Genomic DNA, 13562 nt, shown 5'->3' with positions numbered 1-13562 from the left:
GCAGTATGCTGGAGTCTTCGGGTTTGAGACTAGGCAGGAGGCTGGAGTGTTCGGGCTTGAGGCTCGGCAGGAGGATGGAGTCTTCGGGCTTGAGGCTAGGCAGGAGGCTGGAGTCTTCAGGCTTGAGGCTATGCAGGAGGCTGGAGACTACGGGCTTGCGGCTAGGCAGGAGGCTGGAGTCTTCGGGCTTGAGGCTAGGAAGAAGGCTGGAATCGTCGGACTTGAGGCTAGGCAGGAGGCTGGAGTCTTCAGGCTTGAGGCTAGGCAGGAGGCTGGAGTCTTCAGGCTTGAGGCTAGGAAAGGTGCTGGAGTCTTCAGGCTTGAGGCTAGGCAGGAGGCTGGAGTATTCAGGCTTGAGGCTAAGCAGGAGGCTGGAGACTTCGGGCTTGAGGCTAGGTAGGAGGCTGGAGTCTTCGGGCTTGAGGCTAGGAAGGAGGCTGGAATCGTCGGACTTGAGGCTAGGCAGGAGGCTGGAGTCTTCAGGCTTGAGGCTAGGCAGGAGGCTGTAGTCTTCAGGCTTGAAGCTAGGAAAGATGCTGGAGTCTTCAGGCTTGAGGGTAGGCAGGAGGCTGGAGTCTTCAGGCTTGAGGCTAAGCAGGAGGCTGGAGTCTTCAGGCTTGCGGCGAGGATGGAGGCTGGAATTTACAGGCTTGAGGCTAGGCAGGAGGCTGGAGTCTTCAGGCTTGAGGCTAGGCAGGAGGCTGGAGTCTTCAGGCTTGAGGCTAGGCAGGAGGCTGTAGTCTTCAGGCTTGAAGCTAGGAAAGATGCTGGAGTCTTCAGTCTTGAGGCTAGGCAGGAGGCTGGAGTCTTCAGGCTTGAGGCTAAGCAGGAGGCTGGATTCTTCAGGCTTGCGGCAAGGATGGAGGCTGGAATCTTCAGGCTTGAGGCTAGGCAGGAGGCTGGAGTCTTCAGGCTTGAGGCTAGGCAGGAGGCTGGAGTCTTCTGACTTGAGGCTAGGCAGGGGGCTGGAGTCTTCAGGCTTGAGGCCAGGCAGGAGGCTGGAGTCTTCGGGCTTGAGTCTTGGCAGAAGGCTGGATTCCTCGGGCTTCAACTTGGCAGTTGGCTGGAGTCTTCGGGCGTGAGGCTTGGCAGGAGACTGGAGTCTTCGGGCTTGAGGCTTGGCAGGAGTCTGGAGTCTTCGGGCTTGAGGCTTGGCAGGAGGCTGGAGTCATCAGGCTTGAGGCCTGGCAGGAGGCTGGAGTCTTCAGACTTGAGGCTTGGCAGGAGGCTGGGGTCTTCGGGCTTGAGGGTTGGCAGGAGGCTGGAGTCTTCGGGCTTGAGGCTAGGAAGGAGGCTGGAGTCGTGGGGCTTGAGGCTAGGCAGGAGTTGGAGTTTTCGGGCTTGAGGCTAGGCAGGAGGCTGCAGTCTTCGGGCTTGAGGGTAGGCAGGAGGCTGGAGTCTTTGGGATTGCGGCTAAGCAGGAGGCTGGAGTCTTCGAGGCTAGGCAGGAGGCTGGAGTCTTCAGGCTTGAGACTAGGTAGGAGGCTGGAGTCTTCGGGCTTTAGGCTTGACAGGAGGCTGGAGACTTCGGGCTTGAGGCTAGGCAGGAGGCTGGAGTCTTCAGGCTTGATGCTAGGGAGGAGGCTGGAGTCTTCTGACTTGAGGCTAGGCAGGAGGCTGGAGTCTTCAGGCTTGAGGCTAGGCAGGAGGTTGGAGTCCTCGGGCTTGAGTCTTGGCAGAAAGCTGGATTCTTCGGGCTTCAACTTGGCAGTTGGCTGGAGTCTTCGGGCGTGAGGCTTGGCAGGAGGCTGGAGTCTTCGGGCTTGAGGCTTGGCAGGAGTCTGGAGTCTACAGGCTTGAGGCTAGGTAGGAGGCTGGAGTCTTCGGGATTGAGGCTTGGCAGGAGGCTGCAGTGTTCGGGCTTGAAGCTTGGCAGGAGGCTGGAGTCTTCAGGCTTGAGGCTTGGCAGGAGGTTGGAGACTTCAGGCTTGAGGCTTGGCAGGGGCTGGAGTCTTCGGGTTTAAGGCTTGGCAGGATGCTAGAGTCTTCGGACTTGAGGCTTGGCAGGAGGCTGGAGTCTTCGGGCTTGAGGCTAGGCAGGAGGCTGGAGTCTTCGGGCTTGAGGCTAGGCAGGAGGCTGGAGTCTTCGGGCTTGAGAATAGGCAGTATGCTGGAGTCTTCGGGCTTGAGACTAGGCAGGAGGCTGGAGTATTCGGGCTTGAGGCTCGGCAGGAGGATGGAGTCTTCGGGCTTGAGGCTAGGCAGGAGGCTGGAGTCTTCAGGCTTGAGGCTATGCAGGAGGCTGGAGACTACGGGCTTGCGGCTAGGCAGGAGGCTGGAGTCTTCGCGCTTGAGGCTAGGAAGGAGGCTGGAATCGTCGGACTTGAGGCTAGGCAGGAGGCTGGAGTCTTCAGGCTTGCGGCAAGGATGGAGGCTGGAATCTTCAGGCTTGAGGCTAGGCAGGAGGGTGGAGTCTTCAGGCTTGAGGCTAGGCAGGAGGCTGGAGTCTTCTGACTTGAGGCTAGGCAGGGGGCTGGATTCTTCAGGCTTGAGGCTAGGCAGGAGGCTGGAGTCTTCGGGCTTGAGTCTTGGCAGAAGGCTGGATTCCTCGGTCTTCAACTTGGCTGTTGGCTGGAGTCTTCGGGCGTGAGGCTTGGCAGGAGACTGGAGTCTTCGGGCTTGAGGCTTGGCAGGAGTCTGGAGTCTACAGGCTTGAGGCTAGGCAGGAGGATGGAGTCTTCGAGCTTGAGGCTTGGCAGGAGGCTGGAGTCTTCGGGCTTGAGGCTTGGCAGGAGGCTGGAGTCATCAGGCTTGAGGCCTGGCAGGAGGCTGGAGTCTTCAGACTTGAGGATTGGCAGGAGGCTGGGGTCTTCGGGCTTGAGGGTTGGCAGGAGGCTGGAGTCTTCGGGCTTGAGGCTAGGAAGGAGGCTGGAGTCGTGGGGCTTGAGGCTAGGCAGAAGTTGGAGTTTTCGGGCTTGAGGCTAGGCAGGAGGCTGCAGTCTTCGGGCTTGAGGCTAGGCAGGAGGCTGGAGTCTTTGGGATTGCGGCTAGGCAGGAGGCTGGAGTCTTGAAGCTAGGCAGGAGGCTGGAGTCTTCAGGCTTGAGGCTAGGCAGGAAGCTGGTATCTTCAGGCTTAAGGCTAGGCAGGAGGCTGGAGTCCAGGCTTGAGGCTAGGCAGGAGTCTGGAGTCTTCAGGCTTAACGCTAGGCAGGAGGCTGGAGTCTTCAGGCTTGAGGCTAGGCAGGAGGTTGGTGTCCTCAGGCTAGGCAGGAGGCTGGAATCTTCAGATTTGAGGCAAGGAAGGAGGCTGGAGACATCAGGCTTGAGGCTAGGCAGGAGGCTGGAGTCTTCTGGCTTGAGGCTAGGCAGGAGGCTGGAGTGTTCCGGCTTGAGGCTCAGCAGGAGGATGGAGTCTTCGGGCTTGAGGCTAGGCAGGAGGCTGGAGTCTTCAGGCTTGAGGCTATGCAGGAGGCTGGAGACTTCGGGCTTGCCGCTAGGCAGGAGGCTGGAGTCTTCGGGCTTGAGGCTTGGAAGGAGGCTGGAATCGTCGGACTTTAGGCTAGGCAGGAGGCTGGAGTCTTCAGGCTTGAGGCTAGGCAGGAGGCTGGAGTCTTCAGGCTTGAGGCTAGGAAAGGTGCTGGAGTCTTCAGGCTTGAGGTTAGGCAGGAGGCTGGAGTCTTCAGGCTTGAGGCTAAGCAGGAGGCTGGAGACTTCGGTCTTGAGGCTAGGCAGGAGGCTGGAGTCTTCGGGCTTGAGGCTAGGAAGGAGGCTGGAATCGTCGGACGAGGCTAGGCAGGAGGCTGGAGTCTTCAGGCTTGAGGCTAGGCAGGAGGCTGTAGTCTTCAGGCTTGAAGCAAGGAAAGATGCTGGAGTCTTCAGGCTTGAGGCTAGGTAGGAGGCTGGAGTCTTCAGGCTTGAGGCTAAGCAGGAGGCTGGCGTCTTCAGGCTTGAGACGAGGAAGGAGGCTGGAATCTTCAGGCTTGCGGCTAGGCAGGAGGCTGGAGTCTTCAGGCTTGAGGCTAGGCAGGAGGCAGGAGTCTTCGGGCTTGAATCTTGGCAGAAGGCTGGATTCTTCAGGCTTCAACTTGACAGTTGGCTGGAGTCTTCGAGCTTGAGGCTTGGCAGGAGGCTGGAGTCTTCGGGCTTGAGGCTTGGCAAGAGTCTGGAGTCATCAGGCTTGAGGCTTGGCAGGAGGCTGGAGTCTTCGGGCTTGAGGGTTGGCAGGAGGCTGGAGTCTTCAGGCTTGAGGCTAGGAAGGAGGCTGGAGTCGTGGGGCTTGAGGCAGGAGTTGGAGTCTTCGGGTTTGAGGCTAGGCAGGAGGCTGGAGTCTTCAGACTTGAGGCTTGGCAGGAGGCTGGAATCGTCGGACTTGAGGCTAGGCAGGAGGCTGGAGTCTTCAGGCTTGAGGCTAGGCAGGAGGCTGGAGTCTTCAGGCTTGAGGCTAGGAAAGATGCTGGAGTCTTCAGGCTTGAGGCTAGGCAGGAGGCTGGAGTATTCAGGCTTGAGGCTAAGCAGGAGGCTGGAGACTTCGGGCTTGAGGCTAGGTAGGAGGCTGGAGTCTTCGGGCTTGAGGCTAGGAAGGAGGCTGGAATCGTCGGACTTGAGGCTAGGCAGGAGGCTGGAGTCTTCAGGCTTGAGGCTAGGCAGGAGGCTGTAGTCTTCAGGCTTGAAGCTAGGAAAGATGCTGGAGTCTTCAGGCTTGAGGGTAGGCAGGAGGCTGGAGTCTTCAGGCTTGAGGCTAAGCAGGAGGCTGGAGTCTTCAGGCTTGCGGCGAGGATGGAGGCTGGAATTTACAGGCTTGAGGCTAGGCAGGAGGCTGGAGTCTTCAGGCTTGAGGCTAGGCAGGAGGCTGGAGTCTTCAGGCTTGAGGCTAGGCAGGAGGCTGTAGTCTTCAGGCTTGAAGCTAGGAAAGATGCTGGAGTCTTCAGTCTTGAGGCTAGGCAGGAGGCTGGAGTCTTCAGGCTTGAGGCTAAGCAGGAGGCTGGATTCTTCAGGCTTGCGGCAAGGATGGAGGCTGGAATCTTCAGGCTTGAGGCTAGGCAGGAGGCTGGAGTCTTCAGGCTTGAGGCTAGGCAGGAGGCTGGAGTATTCAGGCTTGAGGCTAAGCAGGAGGCTGGAGACTTCGGGCTTGAGGCTAGGTAGGAGGCTGGAGTCTTCGGGCTTGAGGCTAGGAAGGAGGCTGGAATCGTCGGACTTGAGGCTAGGCAGGAGGCTGGAGTCTTCAGGCTTGAGGCTAGGCAGGAGGCTGTAGTCTTCAGGCTTGAAGCTAGGAAAGATGCTGGAGTCTTCAGGCTTGAGGGTAGGCAGGAGGCTGGAGTCTTCAGGCTTGAGGCTAAGCAGGAGGCTGGAGTCTTCAGGCTTGCGGCGAGGATGGAGGCTGGAATTTACAGGCTTGAGGCTAGGCAGGAGGCTGGAGTCTTCAGGCTTGAGGCTAGGCAGGAGGCTGGAGTCTTCAGGCTTGAGGCTAGGCAGGAGGCTGTAGTCTTCAGGCTTGAAGCTAGGAAAGATGCTGGAGTCTTCAGTCTTGAGGCTAGGCAGGAGGCTGGAGTCTTCAGGCTTGAGGCTAAGCAGGAGGCTGGATTCTTCAGGCTTGCGGCAAGGATGGAGGCTGGAATCTTCAGGCTTGAGGCTAGGCAGGAGGCTGGAGTCTTCAGGCTTGAGGCTAGGCAGGAGGCTGGAGTCTTCTGACTTGAGGCTAGGCAGGGGGCTGGAGTCTTCAGGCTTGAGGCCAGGCAGGAGGCTGGAGTCTTCGGGCTTGAGTCTTGGCAGAAGGCTGGATTCCTCGGGCTTCAGCTTGGCAGTTGGCTGGAGTCTTCGGGCGTGAGGCTTGGCAGGAGACTGGAGTCTTCGGGCTTGAGGCTTGGCAGGAGTCTGGAGTCTTCGGGCTTGAGGCTTGGCAGGAGGCTGGAGTCATCAGGCTTGAGGCCTGGCAGGAGGCTGGAGTCTTCAGACTTGAGGCTTGGCAGGAGGCTGGGGTCTTCGGGCTTGAGGGTTGGCAGGAGGCTGGAGTCTTCGGGCTTGAGGCTAGGAAGGAGGCTGGAGTCGTGGGGCTTGAGGCTAGGCAGGAGTTGGAGTTTTCGGGCTTGAGGCTAGGCAGGAGGCTGCAGTCTTCGGGCTTGAGGGTAGGCAGGAGGCTGGAGTCTTTGGGATTGCGGCTAAGCAGGAGGCTGGAGTCTTCGAGGCTAGGCAGGAGGCTGGAGTCTTCAGGCTTGAGACTAGGTAGGAGGCTGGAGTCTTCGGGCTTTAGGCTTGACAGGAGGCTGGAGACTTCGGGCTTGAGGCTAGGCAGGAGGCTGGAGTCTTCAGGCTTGAGGCTAGGGAGGAGGCTGGAGTCTTCTGACTTGAGGCTAGGCAGGAGGCTGGAGTCTTCAGGCTTGAGGCTAGGCAGGAGGTTGGAGTCTTCGGGCTTGAGTCTTGGCAGAAAGCTGGATTCTTCGGGCTTCAACTGGCAGTTGGCTGGAGTCTTCGGGCGTGAGGCTTGGCAGGAGGCTGGAGTCTTCGGGCTTGAGGCTTGGCAGGAGTCTGGAGTCTACAGGCTTGAGGCTAGGTAGGAGGCTGGAGTCTTCGGGATTGAGGCTTGGCAGGAGGCTGCAGTGTTCGGGCTTGAAGCTTGGCAGGAGGCTGGAGTCTTCAGGCTTGAGGCTTGGCAGGAGGTTGGAGACTTCAGGCTTGAGGCTTGGCAGGGGCTGGAGTCTTCGGGTTTAAGGCTTGGCAGGATGCTAGAGTCTTCGGACTTGAGGCTTGGCAGGAGGCTGGAGTCTTCGGGCTTGAGGCTAGGCAGGAGGCTGGAGTCTTCGGGCTTGAGGCTAGGCAGGAGGCTGGAGTCTTCGGGCTTGAGAATAGGCAGTATGCTGGAGTCTTCGGGCTTGAGACTAGGCAGGAGGCTGGAGTGTTCGGGCTTGAGGCTCGGCAGGAGGATGGAGTCTTCGGGCTTGAGGCTAGGCAGGAGGCTGGAGTCTTCAGGCTTGAGGCTATGCAGGAGGCTGGAGACTACGGGCTTGCGGCTAGGCAGGAGGCTGGAGTCTTCGGGCTTGAGGCTAGGAAGGAGGCTGGAATCGTCGGACTTGAGGCTAGGCAGGAGGCTGGAGTCTTCAGGCTTGCGGCAAGGATGGAGGCTGGAATCTTCAGGCTTGAGGCTAGGCAGGAGGCTGGAGTCTTCAGGCTTGAGGCTAGGCAGGAGGCTGGAGTCTTCTGACTTGAGGCTAGGCAGGGGGCTGGATTCTTCAGGCTTGAGGCTAGGCAGGAGGCTGGAGTCTTCGGGCTTGAGTCTTGGCAGAAGGCTGGATTCCTCGGTCTTCAACTTGGCTGTTGGCTGGAGTCTTCGGGCGTGAGGCTTGGCAGGAGACTGGAGTCTTCGGGCTTGAGGCTTGGCAGGAGTCTGGAGTCTACAGGCTTGAGGCTAGGCAGGAGGCTGGAGTCTTCGAGCTTGAGGCTTGGCAGGAGGCTGGAGTCTTCGGGCTTGAGGCTTGGCAGGAGGCTGGAGTCATCAGGCTTGAGGCCTGGCAGGAGGCTGGAGTCTTCAGACTTGAGGATTGGCAGGAGGCTGTGGTCTTCGGGCTTGAGGGTTGGCAGGAGGCTGGAGTCTTCGGGCTTGAGGCTAGGAAGGAGGCTGGAGTCGTGGGGCTTGAGGCTAGGCAGAAGTTGGAGTTTTCGGGCTTGAGGCTAGGCAGGAGGCTGCAGTCTTCGGGCTTGAGGCTAGGCAGGAGGCTGGAGTCTTTGGGATTGCGGCTAGGCAGGAGGCTGGAGTCTTGAAGCTAGGCAGGAGGCTGGAGTCTTCAGGCTTGAGGCTAGGCAGGAAGCTGGTATCTTCAGGCTTAAGGCTAGGCAGGAGGCTGGAGTCCAGGCTTGAGGCTAGGCAGGAGTCTGGAGTCTTCAGGCTTAACGCTAGGCAGGAGGCTGGAGTCTTCAGGCTTGAGGCTAGGCAGGAGGTTGGTGTCCTCAGGCTAGGCAGGAGGCTGGAATCTTCAGATTTGAGGCAAGGAAGGAGGCTGGAGACATCAGGCTTGAGGCTAGGCAGGAGGCTGGAGTCTTCTGGCTTGAGGCTAGGCAGGAGGCTGGAGTGTTCGGGCTTGAGGCTCAGCAGGAGGATGGAGTCTTCGGGCTTGAGGCTAGGCAGGAGGCTGGAGTCTTCAGGCTTGAGGCTATGCAGGAGGCTGGAGACTTCGGGCTTGCCGCTAGGCAGGAGGCTGGAGTCTTCGGGCTTGAGGCTTGGAAGGAGGCTGGAATCGTCGGACTTTAGGCTAGGCAGGAGGCTGGAGTCTTCAGGCTTGAGGCTAGGCAGGAGGCTGGAGTCTTCAGGCTTGAGGCTAGGAAAGGTGCTGGAGTCTTCAGGCTTGAGGTTAGGCAGGAGGCTGGAGTCTTCAGGCTTGAGGCTAAGCAGGAGGCTGGAGACTTCGGTCTTGAGGCTAGGCAGGAGGCTGGAGTCTTCGGGCTTGAGGCTAGGAAGGAGGCTGGAATCGTCGGACGAGGCTAGGCAGGAGGCTGGAGTCTTCAGGCTTGAGGCTAGGCAGGAGGCTGTAGTCTTCAGGCTTGAAGCAAGGAAAGATGCTGGAGTCTTCAGGCTTGAGGCTAGGTAGGAGGCTGGAGTCTTCAGGCTTGAGGCTAAGCAGGAGGCTGGCGTCTTCAGCTTGAGACGAGGAAGGAGGCTGGAATCTTCAGGCTTGCGGCTAGGCAGGAGGCTGGAGTCTTCAGGCTTGAGGCTAGGCAGGAGGCAGGAGTCTTCGGGCTTGAATCTTGGCAGAAGGCTGGATTCTTCAGGCTTCAACTTGACAGTTGGCTGGAGTCTTCGAGCTTGAGGCTTGGCAGGAGGCTGGAGTCTTCGGGCTTGAGGCTTGGCAAGAGTCTGGAGTCATCAGGCTTGAGGCTTGGCAGGAGGCTGGAGTCTTCGGGCTTGAGGGTTGGCAGGAGGCTGGAGTCTTCAGGCTTGAGGCTAGGAAGGAGGCTGGAGTCGTGGGGCTTGAGGCAGGAGTTGGAGTCTTCGGGTTTGAGGCTAGGCAGGAGGCTGGAGTCTTCAGACTTGAGGCTTGGCAGGAGGCTGGAATCGTCGGACTTGAGGCTAGGCAGGAGGCTGGAGTCTTCAGGCTTGAGGCTAGGCAGGAGGCTGGAGTCTTCAGGCTTGAGGCTAGGAAAGATGCTGGAGTCTTCAGGCTTGAGGCTAGGCAGGAGGCTGGAGTATTCAGGCTTGAGGCTAAGCAGGAGGCTGGAGACTTCGGGCTTGAGGCTAGGTAGGAGGCTGGAGTCTTCGGGCTTGAGGCTAGGAAGGAGGCTGGAATCGTCGGACTTGAGGCTAGGCAGGAGGCTGGAGTCTTCAGGCTTGAGGCTAGGCAGGAGGCTGTAGTCTTCAGGCTTGAAGCTAGGAAAGATGCTGGAGTCTTCAGGCTTGAGGGTAGGCAGGAGGCTGGAGTCTTCAGGCTTGAGGCTAAGCAGGAGGCTGGAGTCTTCAGGCTTGCGGCGAGGATGGAGGCTGGAATTTACAGGCTTGAGGCTAGGCAGGAGGCTGGAGTCTTCAGGCTTGAGGCTAGGCAGGAGGCTGGAGTCTTCAGGCTTGAGGCTAGGCAGGAGGCTGTAGTCTTCAGGCTTGAAGCTAGGAAAGATGCTGGAGTCTTCAGTCTTGAGGCTAGGCAGGAGGCTGGAGTCTTCAGGCTTGAGGCTAAGCAGGAGGCTGGATTCTTCAGGCTTGCGGCAAGGATGGAGGCTGGAATCTTCAGGCTTGAGGCTAGGCAGGAGGCTGGAGTCTTCAGGCTTGAGGCTAGGCAGGAGGCTGGAGTCTTCTGACTTGAGGCTAGGCAGGGGGCTGGAGTCTTCAGGCTTGAGGCCAGGCAGGAGGCTGGAGTCTTCGGGCTTGAGTCTTGGCAGAAGGCTGGATTCCTCGGGCTTCAACTTGGCAGTTGGCTGGAGTCTTCGGGCGTGAGGCTTGGCAGGAGACTGGAGTCTTCGGGCTTGAGGCTTGGCAGGAGTCTGGAGTCTTCGGGCTTGAGGCTTGGCAGGAGGCTGGAGTCATCAGGCTTGAGGCCTGGCAGGAGGCTGGAGTCTTCAGACTTGAGGCTTGGCAGGAGGCTGGGGTCTTCGGGCTTGAGGGTTGGCAGGAGGCTGGAGTCTTCGGGCTTGAGGCTAGGAAGGAGGCTGGAGTCGTGGGGCTTGAGGCTAGGCAGGAGTTGGAGTTTTCGGGCTTGAGGCTAGGCAGGAGGCTGCAGTCTTCGGGCTTAAGGCTAGGCAGGAAGCTGGAGTCTTCGGGCTTGAGGCTAGGCAGGAGGCTGGCGTCTTCGGGCTTGAGGCTAGGCACGAGGCTGCAGTCCTCGGGCTTGAGGCTAGGCAGGAGGCTGGAGACTTTGGGATTGCGGCTAGGCAGGAGGGTGGAGTCTTCGGGTTTGAGGCTAGGCAGAAGGCTGGAGTCTTCGGGCTTGAGGCTAGGCAGGAGGCTAGAGTCTTTGCGCTTGAGGCTAGGCAGGAGGCTGGAGTCTTCAGGCTTGAGACTAGGTAGGTGGCTGGAGTCTTCGGGCTTGAGGCCAGGCAGGAGGCTGGATTCTTGAGGGTAGGCAGGAGGCTGGAGTCTTCAGGCTTTAGGCTTGACAGGAGGCTGGAGACTTCGGGCTTGAGGCTAGGCAGGAGGCTGGAGTCTTCGGGCCTGAGGCTTGGCAGGAGTCAGGAGTCTTCAAGCTTCAGGCTAGGCAGGGGGCTGGAGTCTTCGGCCTTGAGGCTAGGCAGGAGGCTGTAGTCTTCAGGCTTGAGGCTAGGTAGGAGGCTGGAGTCTTCGGGCTTGAGGGAAGGCAGGAGGCTGGAGTCTTCGGGCTTGAGGCTAGGCTGGAGGCTGGAGTCTTCAGGCGAGGCTAGGCAGGAGGCTGGAGTCTTCGAGCTTGACGCTAGGCAGGAGGCTGGAGTCTTCGGGCTTGAGGCTAGGCAGGATTCTGGAGTCTTGAAGCTAGGCAGGAGGCTGGAGTCTTCAGGCTTGAGGCTAGGCAGGAAGCTGGTATCTTCAGGCTTAAGGCTAGGCAGGAGGCTGGAGTCCAGGCTTGAGGCTAGGCAGGAGTCTGGAGTCTTCAGGCTTAACGCTAGGCAGGAGGCTGGAGTCTTCAGGCTTGAGGCTAGGCAGGAGGTTGGTGTCCTCAGGCTAGGCAGGAGGCTGGAATCTTCAGATTTGAGGCAAGGAAGGAGGCTGGAGACATCAGGCTTGAGGCTAGGCAGGAGGCTGGAGTCTTCTGGCTTGAGGCTAGGCAGGAGGCTGGAGTGTTCGGGCTTGAGGCTCAGCAGGAGGATGGAGTCTTCGGGCTTGAGGCTAGGCAGGAGGCTGGAGTCTTCAGGCTTGAGGCTATGCAGGAGGCTGGAGACTTCGGGCTTGCCGCTAGGCAGGAGGCTGGAGTCTTCGGGCTTGAGGCTTGGAAGGAGGCTGGAATCGTCGGACTTTAGGCTAGGCAGGAGGCTGGAGTCTTCAGGCTTGAGGCTAGGCAGGAGGCTGGAGTCTTCAGGCTTGAGGCTAGGAAAGGTGCTGGAGTCTTCAGGCTTGAGGTTAGGCAGGAGGCTGGAGTCTTCAGGCTTGAGGCTAAGCAGGAGGCTGGAGACTTCGGTCTTGAGGCTAGGCAGGAGGCTGGAGTCTTCGGGCTTGAGGCTAGGAAGGAGGCTGGAATCGTCGGACGAGGCTAGGCAGGAGGCTGGAGTCTTCAGGCTTGAGGCTAGGCAGGAGGCTGTAGTCTTCAGGCTTGAAGCAAGGAAAGATGCTGGAGTCTTCAGGCTTGAGGCTAGGTAGGAGGCTGGAGTCTTCAGGCTTGAGGCTAAGCAGGAGGCTGGCGTCTTCAGGCTTGAGGCGAGGAAGGAGGCTGGAATCTTCAGGCTTGCGGCTAGGCAGGAGGCTGGAGTCTTCAGGCTTGAGGCTAGGCAGGAGGCAGGAGTCTTCGGGCTTGAATCTTGGCAGAAGGCTGGATTCTTCAGGCTTCAACTTGACAGTTGGCTGGAGTCTTCGAGCTTGAGGCTTGGCAGGAGGCTGGAGTCTTCGGGCTTGAGGCTTGGCAAGAGTCTGGAGTCATCAGGCTTGAGGCTTGGCAGGAGGCTGGAGTCTTCGGGCTTGAGGGTTGGCAGGAGGCTGGAGTCTTCAGGCTTGAGGCTAGGAAGGAGGCTGGAGTCGTGGGGCTTGAGGCAGGAGTTGGAGTCTTCGGGTTTGAGGCTAGGCAGGAGGCTGGAGTCTTCAGACTTGAGGCTTGGCAGGAGGCTGGGGTCTTCGGGCTTGAGGGTTGGCAGGAGGCTGGAGTCGTCGGGCTTGAGGCTAGGAAGGAGGCTGGAGCCGTGGGGCTTGAGGCTAGGCAGGAGTTGGAGTCTTCGGACTTGAGGCTAGGCAGGAGGCTGCAGTCTTCGGGCTTGTGGCTAGGCAGGAGGCTGCAGTCTTTGGGATTGCGGCTAGGCAGGAGGCTGGAGTCTTCGCGCTTGAGGCTAGGCAGAAGTCTGGAGTCTTCAGGCTTGAGAGTAGGTAGGAGGCTGGAGTCTTCGGGCTTTAGGCTTAACAGGAGGCTGGAGACTTCGGGCTTGAGGCTAGGCAGGAGGCTGGAGTCTTCGGGCCTGAGGCTTCGCAGGAGTCAGGAGTCTTCAAGCTTCAGGCTAGGCAGGAGGCTAGAGTCTTTGCGCTTGAGGCTAGGCAGGAGGCTGGAGTCTTCAGGCTTGAGACTAGGTAGGAGGCTGGAGTCTTCGGGCATGAGGCCAGGCAGGAGGCTGGATTCTTGAGGCTAGGCAGGAGGCTGGAGTCTTCAGGCTTTAGGCTTGACAGGAGGCTGGAGACTTCGGGCTTGAGGCTAGGCAGGAGGCTGGAGTCTTCGGGCCTGAGGCTTGGCAGGAGTCAGGAGTCTTCAAGCTTCAGGCTAGGCAGGGGGCTGGAGTCTTCGTCCTTGAGGCTAGGCAGGAGGCTGTAGTCTTCAGGCTTGAGGCTAGGTAGGAGGCTGGAGTCTTCGGGCTTGAGGGAAGGCAGGAGGCTGCAGTCTTCGGGCTTGAGGCTAGGCAGGAGGCTGGAGTCTTCAGGCTTGTGGCTAGGCAGGAGGCAGGAGTCTTCGAGCTTGACGCTAGGCAGGAGGCTGGAGTCTTCGGGCTTGAGGCTAGGCAGGAGGCTGGAGTCTTGAAGCAAGGCAGGAGGCTGGAGTCTTCAGGCTTGACGCTAGGCAGGAGGCTGGAATCTTCAGACTTGAGGCTAGGCAGGAGGCTGGTGTCCTCAGGCTAGGCAGGAGGCAAGGAAGGAGGCTGGAGTCTTCAGGCTTGAGGGTTGGCAGGAGGCTGGAGTCTTCGGGCTTGAGGCTAGGAAGGAGGCTGGAGTCGTGGGGCTTGAGGCTAGGCAGGAGTTGGAGTCTTCGGGCTTGAGGCTAGGCAGGAGGCTGCAGTCTTTGGGCTTGAGGCTAGGCAGGAGGCTGGAGTCTTTGGGATTGCGGCTAGGCAGGAGGCTGGAGTCGTCGGGCTTGAGGCTAGGCAGAAGTTAGGAGTCTTCGCGCTTGAGGCTAGGCAGGAGGCTGGAGTCTTCAGGCTTGAGACTAGGTAGGAGGCTGGAGTCTTCGGGCTTTAGGCTTGACAGGAGGCTGGAGACTTCGGCTTGAGGCTATGCAGGAGGCTGGAGTCTTCAGGCTTGAGGCTAGGCAGGAGGCTGGAGTCTTCTGACT

Source organism: Mobula birostris, chromosome 2 (genome assembly GCF_030028105.1).
Source record: "Mobula birostris isolate sMobBir1 chromosome 2, sMobBir1.hap1, whole genome shotgun sequence".
NCBI classification, from domain to species: Eukaryota; Metazoa; Chordata; class Chondrichthyes; order Myliobatiformes; family Myliobatidae; genus Mobula; species Mobula birostris.
This window is presented reverse-complemented; position numbering follows the sequence as displayed.